The sequence below is a fragment of the Rhea americana genome, unplaced genomic scaffold (genome assembly GCF_003343005.1).
Source record: "Rhea americana isolate MKP2758 unplaced genomic scaffold, rheAme1 scaffold_362, whole genome shotgun sequence".
NCBI lineage: Eukaryota > Metazoa > Chordata > Aves > Rheiformes > Rheidae > Rhea > Rhea americana.
In genome coordinates, this window is record NW_028186493.1 from 481,034 (window position 1) to 498,299 (window position 17,266).

The 17,266-nt window shown below is 38.9% G+C and overlaps 1 protein-coding gene across 3 annotated transcripts in view; it reads left to right on the forward strand.

Moving 5' to 3' along the window:
• ADARB1 (adenosine deaminase RNA specific B1) overlaps positions 1–17,266 on the forward strand; it is a 94,723-nt gene that overhangs the window by 17,157 nt on the left and 60,300 nt on the right. For 2 of the 3 annotated variants that reach the window (XM_085312420.1, XM_085312418.1), the window contains exon 2: positions 11,085–11,121. The gene's annotated coding sequence lies outside the window, so the exon portion shown is untranslated. Of the gene's footprint in view, positions 1–8,473; positions 8,637–11,084; positions 11,122–17,266 lie in introns of those variants that run through there. The other variant, XM_085312419.1, reaches the window with a different exon arrangement.

Sequence of the window (17,266 nt, forward strand, 5' to 3'; positions counted from 1 at the left end):
TTTGAGTCACTTTTGTGCTGAAGAGATCCCTTATAGCCAGATCATGAAGAAGGCTTCCACAAACTTAAACGAACAAGTAGAAGTTGAGCTTGAAGTTGAGTTTGAAGTTCTTCAGTTTGCTCATCCATGTAGTGGGGGATGAATAGGAATACAGTTTTAGAAGCAAAAGATGGCACTTTCTTATTCTTAGAACCCCAGCAGCTGGTTCTCTCAGAAATATTGCAGTGATGACACACACGCACACACAAATTCTGAAAGCTGCCAATGTGAAAATACAGACTKTCAACAAGGCTTCACTTAAAACCATTAGCTGTTTCAAGTTTTGTTCGATCTGACTGCTGTAGTGCACTCTCCTGGGATTCTGAGGTGGCCTGAGATTAGACCTCTGAGGAGAGCAAAACCCAAATTGAAGTCGGAGCGCTGGTTCCTCAGATTCCAGCTGCCATGGGGCAGCTTGTGGGATATCTGCTGCTGCTTCTGCTGTTCGATCACAGCTTGTACAGGGCAAGGAAGGGGTTACCAAGCCCCCGCAGGTAGATCAGAGCCCTTATTCTTGTTGCAGCCACAATCCAACTCCTTGAAACTGGACTGTAAAACAGATGCAGCCTGGCTGGGAGGGCAGCGGAGAATCCCCAGCGGAGAGTGGTGCGAGTCAGAATTGAAATTAGAGATAACTTGCCCTCTAAGGCTGTATTTTGTGGTAGCCTTTTGCAACTGCTTGCAAAAGGGGCTGAAGCCCCACCATTTTTCCAGGTGCACCTTCCCTTGCTCCTTAGCTCATCTCCTCTTATCACGTTCGTTTCCCACAATCCCTAGATCTGCTCAAAAATCGGAATATGTATATGTATAAACAGGGAAGCAGTAAAAAAAACTGCTGACCAGGAAGCATGATTTCTACCTAATTGTGCTCCAGTCCTTTCCCCTCTGCCTCCCCCCTGCCCCCAGAAAATAGCCATGATTCAGGAAGCTTCTGCAGTCTTTTAAGTTATTGGTGCTGTCTAGTGTTACTGTAATGTTAAAGCAAAAGCCAAAGGATTAAAGAGCTCTGAAATCCTGCCACTTTAAATACATAACAATTTTATTAAAAAAAAAAAAAAAAGAAGAATAAGAATAAAACACGTCACGTACTTTCAAAGGCAGGGCACTTGGTGAACACACGCTGCGCAGGCTGTGACCACAACCTGTCCTCTTGAGCAGAGCAACCGCTGTGACAGTAGACTGACTTTGCTGCTGCGGTTAGGTGTCCTGGCTTGTGATACATGAGCTCTGTCCAGGATTTCGGGTTTATCTGTTTAATTTGCATTGCTGGGCTTCTGCGCAAAATCAGTGTGTCCTTTCTCCTGTCTGCCTCAAGGACTGAAGTTGTCGACTAGTTGCAGATTAATAGGGACCGCTTAGCATCATGAGTCCTGTCCGAGGTTAAGCCCGAAATGCACAGAAGCAGTATTTATATTAAGCCTTATTTTACATTTTATTTTACCATTCTACTTCTATTGAAGTTGCAGGGCCTTCTTTTGTTTCCTTATCCTCATATAGGCACTAAACTTCCATGAAGTTGTCTTCTAATCTTCTTACTGATAAGATTAATGAAATTATTTGRCTGTGCTGCGCAAGGTGGTTTTTACTCATCTCTGTCATTTGTATGTGGGTTGTACAGGTGTGCCTGTTTGGATCTTGTGGATAGGATTTTTTCTCCCTGTCTTCTATCAGGTGTGGGTGGGTAGCCCCATTTTCACTCTATATTTTGCTTTTAAACTGAGCAATAACTAGTATGTGTTCTTCAGGCTGCAGAAGTGGTCTGGGAGCAGCTCGTAAGTTGTGTCATCACCAGGCACTGCTTGGAGTTCATGCCATACAGCGTACTCCATCCCACCCTTGTTAATCGTCAGTGTGTCTCCTTGCTTCATCTGAAATTATTTAATCTGCAGCATGACTTAAAACAGTGTTTGAGAGACAGTAATGTTGGAAGTAGCTGACAGCAGTCGTTTGCTTTTCCAGCTGACGGTGCGGATCTGCTGCAGTCCAATGGCAGTCCCTGGAGCAGGCTGAGGAGCATCTGTCTCCAGAGAAAGCAGCCTGTGCAGCAAGGTCCTTGCTGCTCTTGCCTCCTAAGGGAGCGCATTGTGCTTAGAGGAGCCTTAGCCATGATTTAAAGTGGAAAGGAAAATGAGATAGAGTTCAAAGTTGTGTAGCTGGTGTTTTGTAAATGATTAATTCTTGTTTCAAAGGCCAATCTTAAAGCGTAGCCTGCCTTTCAGTCTAACAAAAGGTCGTCACATTCTGTGTTTAGCAGTAGAGATCTGCAAATAAGATGTGTTCTTTCAGCAACCCTGAAAGAGCAGGGATGCAGTGGATGGGAGAAATTGTGAGTAGAAAACTTCTATTTAACAGGTACAGGGCACTGGCTTGTGACGGTAGCTTAGCTTCCTAATTCCCTTGAGGTAAAAGCTGGAGAAGACATCACTACATTTTTAATACAGGATGTAATCCAGTGTTTTCAAACACTGATAAACTGAACGATAAATATTTTGCATCTTTTTACTAAATGTTGATTTCTGAAACATTTTCATGAAGTCTGATGTTAAGGTACAAATGCCCATTTAGAACTGCACAAAGTTGGTCTCTGCCTTGGGGAGGAAATGAGGAAGAAAATAAGAATGTCTTGTTTTGAAGTTTTAATGACAACAGTGCTGTTCAAATGAAGAATGATTTTGATTCCAGTGATGTGTTTGACATACATGGTACAAGAATTCAGAAGGTTTTGTAGAGGTTTTTCTCGGGATGAGTTGAACAGATTCTGCAGCCACCCACAGTAGCAGAGATAGCAGCTTCCAGTAGCTCTCTCTGTTGGTGCAGGAATGCTTGCATCTTCATGGAGCATCTTCCAGAGCCAGTGAGGATGGTTGGAGCAGGTGGGTCACCTTGTCCCCACCAGAGCAGGCGGCTGGCTTCTCCCAAGACGGATGCTCCCCAGCCTGCTGCTGCGGTCTTATGGCAGTTCCCGGAGATCTGCACTGCCAGCTGGAAAAGCAAGCAGTCCTCCAGCCTAAGTTTTTGGCTGTAGTCTGCAGTTCAGACTGACCTTTTTCTTGCAGCCATGATCTCCCAAGTACTAACATTGAACAGAGAAATTACTTTCAATAGATTTCTTAAGTTTAGTGAGTTTTGTATTTCAAAAGTTGTTGCCTAATCTCAAGACTGTACTATTGTACAATCTCAGTTTTGACTTATTTTTAAAATAGTTAAATGAGAAATGTAAATGTTTAAACATTAGCTACAGTGAAATCACAAAAAATAAGGTTCAAGCCTAGATTCCCTAGAAGACATTTATGCTAATTGTACTTACATAAATGGTTCTTTTGACATTAGTAACATTCTTTTCTTAGGTTACTTTTTTATAGCATGAATATTGTGATCCTGTGAAAATAAGGAGTGGCATTAAAATCTTTTGATTTTGAAATAATGCTGCTTCAGTATTGAAATTTTATATTTATTAAAGCTTTAGGCTATCATAAATGAAACATCAGCACATTGTTAATATAATTTTTCAAACTTAGGAAATCACAAAATCAAAACAGAAATGAAAAATTTTCTATTGATATTATGTGAATATGATGTCAAACCATTTTTAGAAAATAATTTAAATTTATAGTTGGTCCTGAACAGTTGTGGATCTTTGAGTATGCTGGAATAAGTGCTGAACATAACCCTATTTGATACTTGCAGCAAAAACAAAAGCAGTTGAAAGCTTAGCCATTGTTTCACTGAGTGGCATCTTGGTTTTCATGTGGCTATTCACTCGATTCCTGTTGTTGAATAGCTACTGAATTTGCCTAGCTTTTAAAACATTGCTGAACTTAGTTTCAGTTTATTGCCAAAAATTACCTTTTCTGAATATGTTTTTTTTAAAAAAAAATGTGATGAGGGATGGAGACTCAATTGAGAGAAATGCAATATATATATAAAAAAAGACATGCTGTTAGACCTAGATAACAACAGCTTAGGACACGTGAGGACACTGTAGTCTTTATTTCAGATTTCTATGGAGCATAAACTGTCCTTAGTACTTTTATCAATTTCAATATGTATGTCCATTTTTTCCTAAACAATATTTTTTTTGTTATGACAGTCAATTGCTATTCTTTTCCTAATTTATTTAAGAATTTTTAAATGAGCAATTCAAAAGGGAGACAGGGGTTGTGGTTTTGATCTGGAGTATTATTCCATTAATTCAGTGTCAGAAATTAAAGAAGATATTATCATAGATGTAGAAATTGTTTTTTCTCTTCTAGACAGAAAGACATTTTCCAGAGGGAAACCCAGTTGCAAGTTGTGACTTAAGCACTTTGCGTTGGAAAAACACCTCTCATCTCCTATGACGGTATAGTTTTTATTTATTAACAGCTTGTCTTGAACTGGAGGCATGCTCTGCTATTGATCACTTTGGAAACTGATGAGGATGTTTTGAAGCAGGAGAGATTCTCTCTTTATTCACAGTCGGAGGARAAGATGGTGTAGAAAACCACCTAGAATGCACAAATGCTAAAAATGAAAACCAGCTGAAGAAAAATTCCAATCAGCTGAATTTGCTTAGGTGCTGGAGTGTGTTTGCATTCAGTTGTGACTGTGCAGAGGAATGCATGTATAGCTCAGGTTGGAAGAAAGGTTTCTTTCAGTTATTTGTCTTCATATCGTATTGAAAGCCTGATGTAAAATCATTTTAATTAATGAAAGCTAGCTCCTCTGGTGCTTAAGAATGAGTATAAATTAGTTCATAAAATCATGGCTGGGTCACCATGAAAAATATAACATCTTAGTTTTTTCCTTGACTTTTCTGTGTGAAGTACTTTGAAACAACTCACATCTGAACTGAGCACAAATGAGCTGCACAGCACAGTTGGCGTTTCTACCTCTAAACAGGATTGTTTCCAATAAAGCACTTAATTACTTATTTTTAGATAGAAGTTGATTCCTTTTTAAGGAATTAAAACAAACTGGTACATTAATTGTATAGTGGTTCTGTCTCTACAAAGGCCCTGCTTGTTTAGGTCCCTTAACGTTTTTAACATTTTTTCTTGTGTTCAAAGAAAAAAAAAACCACAATTTTTCTTGTGTTCTGTAATAACTACATAGTTCTTCCTTTTAATTTTTGTAATTAAAAATGTTTTACCCCATTTCTGGTTTTTGTCCAGGAAGACGCATAATTTAAAAGTAAACTACAGAACAAGCATAACAAAGCAAGGAAATGTTAGGTAAAGATTAAGTCATGTTATGTATTTTTAGAATAGTTAATTTGTCTCTGTGAGTCACCTGAGTATAATTAGATTAAGCGAAATTTTGCACAATTACAACGTAGTTCTTTTAAATGTAATCTCAATTAGATTTTTCTGTCAATGAAGAAGAACGTGAAGTCTGTTCTTTCTTGCTCAAAATATTGAATCAATTTGGCGTGGTGCTAAATTGCTTAACACTTATTTAGAATATGTTTATACTTGGTTTTGCTTAAAACTCTTTATTTTTATGTATGTAACACAAATACATTCTGCTATTTTTATCAACCTGTGAAAGTGAAAATCTGTTTTCAAATGCCATCCTCCAGATTAGATGCAGCCCTGAAGTGTTCTGTAGTAATGTAGTAAAACTGCTCAGATCTTTCATTTTGAGATGAGGGTTTTCATCTTTCCTCTCCCCAGCTTTGGCCTCTAGACTTCAAGCCATTTTTCTCTACCTTTGGGCACTGTTGATTTTATTGGATGTATCAGTAGCTAGTAGAAGAAACATTGAATTAAAATAATTTAATATAGCCTTAGTGCCTTTTTTTATGACTGATTAAGATGGAGACTGTTTTCTGCCTAATGGACCGGGCGCTCATTCTCATTTTCACTGATTGTGATGGTACTGGAAGGAAAAGTAAGTTCTTCAAGTGGTAAAGCTGTTACAGTGCTGCTCTCCTACAGTTTTATCTGTTGTTGCTCTGAGCCCAGTCCCCTTTTCACCCATCCAGTTCTCGTCCTGGTGAGCCTGTTCTCTGACCCTTCTGCTGCCAGAGAAGCTGAGGTCGTGGAGCCTCATTTCTTTCAGGAGATGTAAATTAAACAGCTCTCCTAACCAGCTTACATAAGTTGACGTGAAAAATGATCTAGCTTGAAGGAAAGGACCATTTTTATCCGTACATCACTTAAATTTACTCATTTGTATTATTTTCACTAACTGCCAGAACCACGTTGCTTGTTATGCAACACTGCTCTTTTGTGGGTAACCTATGTAGCTTTTCCTGACATGCTTTTGGTGCCTTTCATATTGCACTCCTATGTCAGCTCAGCCTGCGGAGACAAACAGCTCAGTATGCAACACCTAACACACGTTTAATTAGGAGGTTTCAAATTAAAGCAAGCCACTTAGAAAGGCAGCAATATTAGTTGATAACTGTAGCTTTGGAGTTAGATATAGTCCTTAACTGCTTTTAAGGATGGAGATCTTCATTGGTTACAGAAGTCCTACAGTCTTCCTGCTTTCTCAGAGATGAAGATCTCAGATTTTACCTGGATCGGTTTCTCAGTAGCTGTCTTCTAAGGAGGTTATAAAAGGGCTGGCAGTTTGTGAGAAACTAGAGGTGTTGAATCATAAGATGTGAGAAGCAGTCCATGACATGCAGTTGCAGTTACCAGCTCTCTGATGAAATTCCTGTTGTCCAGATAAAGCCTTGAAGCATTTTCAGTTGAGTTTTAAAAAGCTAATATTTTTAGAAAGCCTTAAAGAGGCTAGGATAGCTCCAACATGACAGCATATTCTTCAAATGGGTTTCAAGTATCCTTTGCTGCATTGAGAGAAATCACTCCGGGTGTTTCATAACTTTTTGGGTAAATTCACTATTTTTTTTTGATATAGAAATGAATTTTTTGAAGTCTTTTGATTTCCATTTCTTTATAATATTTTTAGTGATTGGAGTTATTGGCACTCGTACCTGAAATTTCTAAAGCTGACTGGGTAGACAAAGTTGTGGGAAGGCAAGCTGGGCAAAGCACTTTTCCCAACTCTTTCATCTGTGGGTTTAATGCATTGTGTGTTTTTTCTGAAAACCTGGTTACCTATGAGAAACGGATCGTGACCAGTATAACCAATGTTGGGTATAACTAGTGTTTTGATGCCCAAATGAGGAGAGCTGTGGCAGATGCTACCTAGCTGCTCTACCTAGCATCATTTGTATTTGTTACTACTTAGTGTGTTTTTGTTTCGGGGATTTTGTTTGTTTTTGTTTTGTTTTGCTTTTTAGTTGTTATTCCAAAGCTGTGATGAAAAGGAAGGATTCTTCCTTGGCTTGCTTTTTAAGTCTTTGTTTTAGTGTTGTCTGTCGTACTAAATTCGTATTAAACAGTCACATTTTCATAGAGGAAGCAATTGCTGATAACGTGATGCATACGTGCATCTTTGAGACCTGTGCTGGAAGAAACGTTTAAGAGACTAAAGATTTGTAGACTAACTTTTGCATTACTGGTATGGCGCTGCTGCTGCACGATGCTGAGCTGCTAGGAGGAGTTGGTTTTGGCACTCAAATACCAGTTTGCCTTGCAGAAAAAGTGGCTGAGACGCATGTTATGACTTCAGCCAAGTGCTGAACTATCAGAGTACCACTGGACAGAACCAAGTAGGAAATGTGGAAGATTAGAGGTTTGTCCCAGGCATATGTCTATGCTGTTGCGATGTCCACATTGAGGTATTTTTCCTTTCATTACTCGTTAGTGTCCATGCAAAGACCCAAACCATAAATCCCCTAGATAACTTTAGTTTCAAAACTCATTTTCAAGGGGATCTATATAAGACCAACAATGGTTTTGGAAAACTATTATCTATAGAAGCTGAAACCTACTCTAAATAGTTGCAGCAGAGGGCCTGTCTCTGACAGTGTCCAAAACTGGATAATTAGGGATGAGTGTAGGTACAGGCAGCCATATGATAAGTTCTCTGAATATTCTCCCAGTCTTTGGATATATGTGGCTCAGGGCCTTCCTGAGCTAAGGTATTGCTACATAATTAATAAGCCACTGTGCATTTCTCTTCCATAAAGCTGTCTGGTTTCCCTTTGAGCCCATGTAAGCTTTTAGCATCTACCAGATCCCATGGCAGAGAATTTAAGAGGTCACCACATTACATGAAGAGCCACCTCTTTCTGTCCTTGTGTGGTGTGGGGATTTTTTTGGTCTTTTCTATTGTTTTTTGTTGCCTGTAGTTCTTGTATTGGAAGAGGACGTAAACTGCTGAGCTGTATTTACCCTTTGAAATATCTTGATTGCACTCCATTAAAGGAAGATTGAGTATTTAAAAGAGATCATGACTATCTGCGTCGCCTACTTGTTTTTCTTTTAGCCTTTTTGGCAGACTAGTAGAAGTATGATGACTTTGATACTGCTTGCACACATGTATCTTTGTTCCTATTGCCTATGGAGCTGGAAGTGGCGTGAGTTTGACTGTTTCCTTTGTGAGTAGCAGTGTTGGACAAAGTCACCTGAAGGAAGTACCAGAAGACCTGTGCCAGAGATCAAAACCCAAGAGACCCCATGGTGTGGTGCTCAGATGACACCGATTAGGCCAACAAGTAGAAGTGGAAAATGCAAGTCAACAAGACCCCACATCCACTGGTAATAGCCGTTTTGGCCTCTGGCACTCATTTTTTTTCATGTTTTGTCAAAGGCTTTGTTGGCAAGCATGGAAGTTTTTTGCTTTCTTTTCTGACCTCAGGTTTCCCAACACTGGGACCTCATAAAGTTTGGAAAATGTTTCAGTTCTGTTTAGTCAAACCATAAGAGGGTGAGTACTTGTTATTTGAAACCCCGTTTGACAAAATAATTACAAATAAACCGTACTCTCTTTGGGCCTCTAACACAAAGTCTTGCCACACATCTGTGGAAAGTTTTCCACATGTTCTGGATAATTAGTTTCTGGAAAACATGCTATGTTGACATGTGAAGTCAGTTGGTTTAGCAATTTCAGCTCGTTGTGAAGAACGGAGTGTATTGAGTGACTCTATGGACTACCTCAAGGTCTGTGTCCAGTGTATGTGTATAAAGTGGTGGGATGTAAAACCTTGTTTTTCCTTTGGAGAAGTGCAGTTCTTGCCTCTGGCTGCCTGAACAAGTGAGATAAAATATGAGCACCCTGGAATATGCATATTAACACACGATCAAGTCTGCATCTGGGTTTAACAGTATGATCAAAAAAATGAGATTGCAGCTTTATTGGTAATAGAGTATTTTTTCTTTTGCCTGTCCATTGGTAGTTTTAATACATGTTCAGCTTTCCTTTCAGGATTTTGCAGTGGAGGTTGACTTGCAGGTGCCTCTTGCACATCCCTGCAGCCTCAGCGGTGGCTTACCATTTTCTTAGATGGGGTTGGGTTCTAAAACAGCTATCTTTTACTAATAAAAAAATTTGATCTTTAGTTAAAAATTGTTAGCAGTGTATTGTCTCAAAATTGATCATAATTTTATTTGAAGCAGTGCTAACAGAATTAGCAAAAGTTCCTTAAAAATATTTCTGTGGGTGTGGCCTCAAATGCTTGAATTTCCAATTGTGTTCTCATAGTTTATATTTCATATTCTAAGTGTTTGAAGGAGTTCTGTTGTGGGCATGGGGCTGCTAGGGTGGGAAAATGCTAATGGAGATTGGGATACAGTATTTATAGTGCGCTGCTTGATAACTTAATGTGCTTGAACTATAGTCCACCCAGTTCATGGGAAGCTGACTTCAGTTGACACTGCACAGAGCTTTCTACAGATCTTCTTCATGCTAAGGCTAAAATAGTGTTATTATGTTTTTCTAGATTTTTGGTGTCATTGGAAAATGCCACCACAAAGTATTGGGAAATTTAAATGTATTTGRAAAAAAAGGCCAGCACTGAATTAACGCCATATTTTAGTACAGGGACTTTAAGTATGGCATTGGATCTTTTCTTGTCTAACTTGACCAAAACATTTTAATATATAATATGTACATTCATGGGTTGGTCTTGTCCAAGGCTATGTCATGCACACTGTACAGCTTGAATTTAGTTTGCGCTTAGTGAATGTTTTTGTAGTGTACCAGCACCCTCTTATGGGCAGTGTAACATTAGAGAATTTTGCCTTTCAGCGTGGAAGGATCAAAATGCGCACTGTAATGGGTGTATTTTATAAAATAGAGGTAAAGATGATGTTTCCCCATGCGTATTTTGGCAGAACGTAGCACTTGACTGACRTAGTCTATTATTTTAGAAATAGCTTTTTTGGCTTGCTGAATGTAAGGTCCAATGTAGAATACCATATCTTCACAAAGATACATTCATGTAARTATTTTCTAATAACCAGGAGGTTATTTGTAAAAACGAAAGCTGTTCTTTTCCTGAATCTGCAGCAGARCAGGTTATATGTATTTGTGGAAATAAAAAGGGAAAATTTCTCAAAGAATTACTCCTTCCGCATATCATGTTCTTTCTTACCCCAAATCTGCCATTTGTTTTTCTTCCTCACTGCCGACAGCTGAGGGATTTTCCGGTTCTTTGGAGACTGCAAGATGATGTCAGTAGTATCAGGAAACTGCTGCTTTAAAAGGTTGTAATGTGAGCTGTCGCTATATATAAGGGTTAAGATATATCGACCACTATAAGTAAAATTTAAGACTTAAAAAAGAAATCGAACAAGGGAGTGACTCTAGATTCGTTTGCAGAATATGCTGGTTGTGATAACACATAATTTGCTTTGGGTGTAAGCTACTATTGGCCAAATTTCCTGATGATCCTTTCTGCTAGAAGATGCAGAGATTGCAGGTGGGCTTCTGTTAAGAAGATGCTTAAAGCTCTGTGATGTTTCTTGCTAAGCACCTTCGGTCTTTATTTTTGGAGCTGGGGATGTCCTGGATTCTGTTTTTCCCCTCTCTTCGCAGGCGTTGCAGGAGAGTGATTGATGCACTGGTAGTATGTGTTGTTTATCCTCATAAAACTAGAATTTTGWCACTTTTAAGGTCAGAAGTTGCCAATGGTAATGCACTTAAAAAGAAAAATAATACTAATAATACTAACTGTCTTCCTTTTATTTTTTCTTTTTTTTTTCCAGGTTGCAGAATCAGCATGTATTTCTGATAGTTAAAAAGGTAAGCAGATCATATTTCCAAACATGTAGTAAGTCTTTTTTTGATGGGTGCACTGTAATTGCAAGTTGGAGGAAAGAAAATTTCTATATGTGCTGAGAAAATTCCTCTTAACTTTTAAAGAGTTAAATAATTAAAAAAAAAAACACATTTGTACAAAAAGCTTTTCTAATAAGATTGAATCAGAACAATCTAAAAATTTAGACTATAGTACCTTGAAATACCTATTCCTTGAAATACCTACAAAATTTACATATGCCTCTGAACACAAAATATTATTTATATATAATCCATATTAATACATTCAATATGAAAAGCTGAGTTTTAAGAGTTGAGAGAATGAAACCTAGCTTGGACCCTCATATATTGCAGCAAGTAGTACCTGTGTAGTTATTTTTGGACATTTCAAAATGTTTAATAAGACTGTCAGAAAATACATGGTCCCTGATGTTTCTATTAAATAGGGCATCTCTCTTTCAAAGTTTCCTAACACTTTTAAGATTAAGTTTTTGTATCTGTCTATTGCTGAAAATGAGTTTTCTTTTTATTTTGTTTGGGGTTTGAGCAAAGCTTGGTAACTCATGGGAAAGCAGGAAATATTTGCTATTTATAAGACCACTCTACCAGCTTGACTTTTCTTGGTATTTCTTCCAAGGAAACCTATTAACCACTCTTCTCTTTAGCACTGCTGGATAGCTACAACTGTTACCTTTTAAATTATGATAAAAATGCTCATATTCCTTGGAGAGCTAGGCTGCTCTGTTTTCCTCTCTGAACTGCTACCACGTTTACCAGCAGCACATCTTAAGTGTGTTGCTGACAGTCAGGGGTATTGAAGGTGTTTTTTCCAGAATAATAGGAACATGCTAGTGTCTGTTATGTAATGCTGAGGACCACAGGATTGGCAGTTAGTTTTAAACAACTATAATTTTTATACTTAAAATTAGACTTTCCATGCTTTTAGTTAGCAGCAAGAAGAACAGCTGTTGGTAGCTAAAGCAAAACTTCTTAATAAATTTACGTTTAAAAATTCTTTGTCATAGAAACAACTTTGATTCTAATTCTGAGCCAGATTCCAGTCTTTCTGGTGTTTAGCAGAGCACTGGCTTTTCAGTCTGTAGTGTAACAGCAGATGGTGCTGTTAGAGTGTGTTTAAATCACCTGAGGAGCTGAACTGCTCTGATGCTTCTGCTCCYGGTGCTACCTGGGCTTCCTGGGGTGCAGCCAGGAGTTCTGCACACACTGGGTGAGTTTGCTGCGCCGAGCAAATGTTCAGGCTGTAATTAGTCTACAGGAAATTCTAGCAGTTACTACTAATTTATATGCAGTCTCACTGCAGTACAGAATGCAAGAAATCTTGCTGTTGGCCTGCAATACTATCCTAGTGCTCAAAACCGGTATGAATTGCATGTTGAAGGAGGGGGGAGGGAGGGATTAAAAAAATACTGTGTCCAAATGTATCTTGAAAGAGCATATAAAGTTTATAGTAGTCTCCAAATACCTAAGTAAATCAGACTTGTAAGGATACTTTAACTGGGGCAGGAAGACTTTTCAGGTAATATGAAACAAATATGTAGCAAGAACCTTCTTCCTTCTGTGATCACATTGTTTCAGTCCTCTTTCCCAAGCAGCGTTCTAACTCATATCTGATTTGAAGCAAATCTGATACATAGGCAAAGTTATCATACGGTATTGCTATGAGTTTTGGGCAAAGTGCTGGGTGAAGGAAATATTTTGCAGGTGCTTTGATTGACAGAAAGGACTACAGTATGGCCTCAAGCTTTTGGATACTAGAGCATGTAGAGGGGAGGAGAGTTTATAAATGCCACCGCTCCAGGAGCTTCAGGTTGAACTTGCAATATTTAGCCCCCAAAATCAGTCTACCACAAGCCACAGATCTAGAGAAAACTAGGCTGGTTTTGTTCCAGGGCTCTACATCACAGAAGAAAACACAGGAGCTACTGAAGTTTTCCACTGAGTCATACTATTGAGCTCCTGTTCTCACTTGGCTTAGTTTGTCTTTGTGGTTTTGATCTAGGACACCTCAGCTGCTTGGTGTTCCTGTATTCCTAATTTGGTGATGCTGATGAGATGGAAGTACTCAAGATGAGTAATTATGTAAGAAGATTCCCTCCTGCAAATTGCTTGTTCTTTGGAGTAAAGGCAATCATGTTTCCCTTTGGTGCCTTTGTGGATACTGCTTCTGTGAAATACAGAGATTTCTACAGGATTTACTGTTCCCAAAATGCACATTAAAACTGAATGCTACATTTTTGTTCTAGTTTGTAGTGTCTGCCTCCTTTTGTTCAGCACTTAACCTGCTTTGTTCTACAGTCTTTGCAGACTATCCACAGTATATTTACTGWCTGATGAATATTCAGTGTTACGCCGTTAACGGCTGAACATTTTTATATCTTAGAGCTGTACTGTTAATAGTGACCTACTTGTATTCATTTGAAGATGGCATAAGTTTCTCTCTAAAGCACACTCTGTGCTTTCCTTACTCAGTATTCAGATCTTAGAGAATCTATTCATGTTTTGAAACCCATCATCCTTCACTGAGTTGGCTAAAACTATCTCAGATCTTCTTCCTGAATCTGATATCCCAGAGTCACTTTGCTGTTTTGAGGAGCAGTGGTCAAGAGAGTAGGTGCTACTTTGGAGAGGAGAGCTTAAACTGTCCTGCAGCTGTGAGCTGGAGAAATATTTTTTCAGGCTTTGATCTGTCCCGTAAACCAAATATTTGACAGGTTAAGACAGGTAAATTAATTCTTTAAGGCAACATCACTTTTAAATTTTCAATAAGAAATGTGGCAATCCTTCGCTGGGAGGGAAATAGAGATCTGATATCCCTTTCGTTTTAAACTTTTAAGGCAGAGGAGATTGTTCTTGTTATCCAACCTTAAAAAAAATAAATAAATCCCACAAACAACAAAACTCTCAGTTGATCTTTTCACTTAGTCAACTGTGGATATATAATTGCTCATTTCAAACAATTCTCTGGTATCAGAAACAATAAAGTTGCAACTAAGAAGCCTATGCAGATTTGCACTGACCATATGTCAGCTGTCCTTAGTTAATTGTTATACCTTGACTGCTTCTTTGCTTGTTAACTGTGTTTATGTTCTGAGTACTTCTCGTACTGAATACTTCCAATGCTCAAATACTGTTGCATCCTGAAGCTTCCTAATAGCCACGCAGTGCAATGCATACATACCTGTGGTGAGGAAAAGAAGGCGGAGAAAGTCTCAACAGCTGGAGGAGTTATGGTAAAGGCATTTGGAAGGAGTGAGAGTCTTGCCTGACTGTTGAGAACAATGTTTCTCAGGCTGTAGTTTGCAAACAACTGGTGGATTGTGGCCTGTGTTGATCTCACAAATAAGTTAAGAATTTCTGCATGTGTTTTCAGAGATACAGGTAGTTTCTAATGTGTGCCGTAATCGGAAGATGGCTTGTTGCTCTGTATGTCTGCTTGTGGTAACCAGCAGTGAGCTTCGTTCAGTTGTTTGTAGGACAGTAGATTTTCTGGTTGGGGGGATGCCTTGCCAAAGTATTTGAAAGTTAGAATTGCGTGAAAAAATTGTGGCCCTTAGTCCACCTGAACTTTCAACTTTTAAATTTCCTTTATCTGTTAAATCAAAGTTGTCAGGGATGTTCTGTCCTTGCAATACCACTAATTGAGAGGGGCTTTCTGGATCTAACGGGGATCTAGGAAACTTAAGTAAGTCTCACCTTGGCTTTCTGCACAACAGAATTTAAATTTAAATTGCATTTCTCAAGCAGTGGTGGTTGATGATGCATTATTTTTATGGTCACTTCAACTTCCATATGTCCAAATTTTTCTTATTTGAATGTATGTAGAGGTGAGGCTGTGAGAGGTGTGCAGTTAAGCAAGCTGTATCACTGACATAGCAACAGGAGTACTGGAAAAACATGGCATGAAGGGAGCTGGTTGGTCTGCAGCTCAAAGCAGAGTGAGAATGAAGTGAATATAAGCACTAGAAAGAAGAAAAAAGTGTGTGAACAGACTAAGACAATGTGTGGGTTTTGAGGGTGAGAGTGTTGATTGAGTTCTCATTCCAGGTTTATATTTTTTAACTTCAGTTCAGGAGAGTGGGTCTCTCTCTTTCTCTATGTATCAATAGTGTTTCCCTCAAGGCTATGTAGATTGTAGCTACCTCACCCTCTTTGCTCTTTCCCCATCATGCTCACCTTAATGTGACCTGAAGTGTTAAACTTTGCCCCCAAACAGTAGTTGGTGATGAAGAGGACTTCTGCACGTGGGTGTAAATTAGGTGTGGTCAGGTGGGAAAATGCTGCGCTGAAGCATAGCTTATGCTCCATGCTGACACTGGGAGTTGAGCACTTCACTGAGGTTTTCTTGATTTCTACCTTAATCTTGCAAGGATCTTCCAGACCTTTAGGGTCTGTAAGACAAGACCCCTATAGCATTGGAGGGCCAATGTCAGACTTTTAAATGAGACTGTTTCTAGTTTTGGTTGGTTTGGGAAGCAGGTCTTAGGTGGTCAGAAGCACCACTCAAGCTCATCATGTTACTAAGCTTGAGTGTTGCTTTTGTTTAGTGATATTCTGCTAGTTCAAGACACCAGGGGCAATGCATTTTTCCAAAAATGCAAGTCTACCTAGTTTTCAAAATACAGTTTTCTGTGAAAGTCATCTACCAGAGCTTGTTCAGTTTTGATCATTTGTCATTCAAAGAGCCAAATCCTAAATTATTGAGAAACAAAGATCTGTGAGGGCAGATGCGAATGGCTGATTGGGGAAGTCAACTCACTCTAGGACTGTGATGAAAAAACTTGTGGAGCCCCTTGGTTAGGTTATCAGTTCATAGTGCGATTCAGGGGGCCCCCATCTCATGCTGGAGAATGATTTCTGTCCTGTAAGGTTTTAGCTGCAAACAGGATTACAGGATAGCTGCAACCCTTAATCTGTGCCATTAATCCATAGGAGCAATATTTGCATTTCAGTTGATTACTTAAACTGGAAAACGTGATAACATCATATTGCAAAATGTGTTGTTTTTGTTTACAGAAAGGCTAGAAAATGCCACAGTTATAACAGACTTCCCAAAGTCAATAGTCAAAACTTGACATCCACACCCACCTGTGAAAAACTGGGGACTGAAACATTGCTCTTTGAGATTTGCATATTTCTGTATACCTGTTATACACAAATATATTTTGTGCCTATTTCTAGGCATTGTATGAAAAGCATGACTAAGAGCATGAGAAATTAGAAACAATTGTAAAGAATGGTGAAGGAATCTTGATTTACTGCATGCAGCGAAGATATATAACGTTTTCCTCTTCTGTACGCCTGGTATTTCTATGAAATGTAAAAGGTTGATGCCAGGCCAAAGAGCTTCCCTCCTTTTCTGTTTATTTTGAAAGCGAATTTGCCTTTCCACAGCTGGCAGCGATGAAAACCGGTGAGTGAGGATGCCTTTGATAATGTCATCTGAGGAAAACTGTCCTTCCTTGCCCGCTTTCACTTTCAAAAATATATCCAAGGGTTAATTGTCACATGTGCCCCTTGCGGATGGTAGCGCTCAACTGCAGTGTTTATTGTACCGTGCAGTTAATCCTGCAGTTTGATGAATGGACCTTGAATAGGTGAAGAGAGCATATAGTGGGGATGTAACACAGGTTAACTCTTGTTGCTGCTGTGACTTGCTGGAATAAATCACTGCATCTGTATGCCGAGTTATTAAGAGAGCTAGAGTGAGATGTAGCATGCTGATGACCTGACCTGGCCGTGGACTGTGGCTCTTGGGCTAATGGCATCTCTCCTGACTGCGACTTTCAGCATGGGGACTTTCTTCAGCGTTGTCAGACGTCGCTATAAAAGAAGGCGTAAGAGACGTTCTGAGAGGAAAGGTAGTGTATTTTTAATTGCTGTACTGTGAAAATGAAGTACTGATGAGGTTTCTTAAATGCACCAGTGTAAAGATTTTCAGGTGGGGTTTGAGCTTTAAGTACTAAATGAGACTTCAGTGTTGTCTATTTGGATTTATAAGATAGAAGAAGCATTTTGAACAGTCTTTCAAAAAATACATGAAATTTCTCTGAGCTGTAGCTTTGTGGTTTTTTTTCTTCTTCCTTTTTTTTTTTTCTTCTTCCTTTTTTTT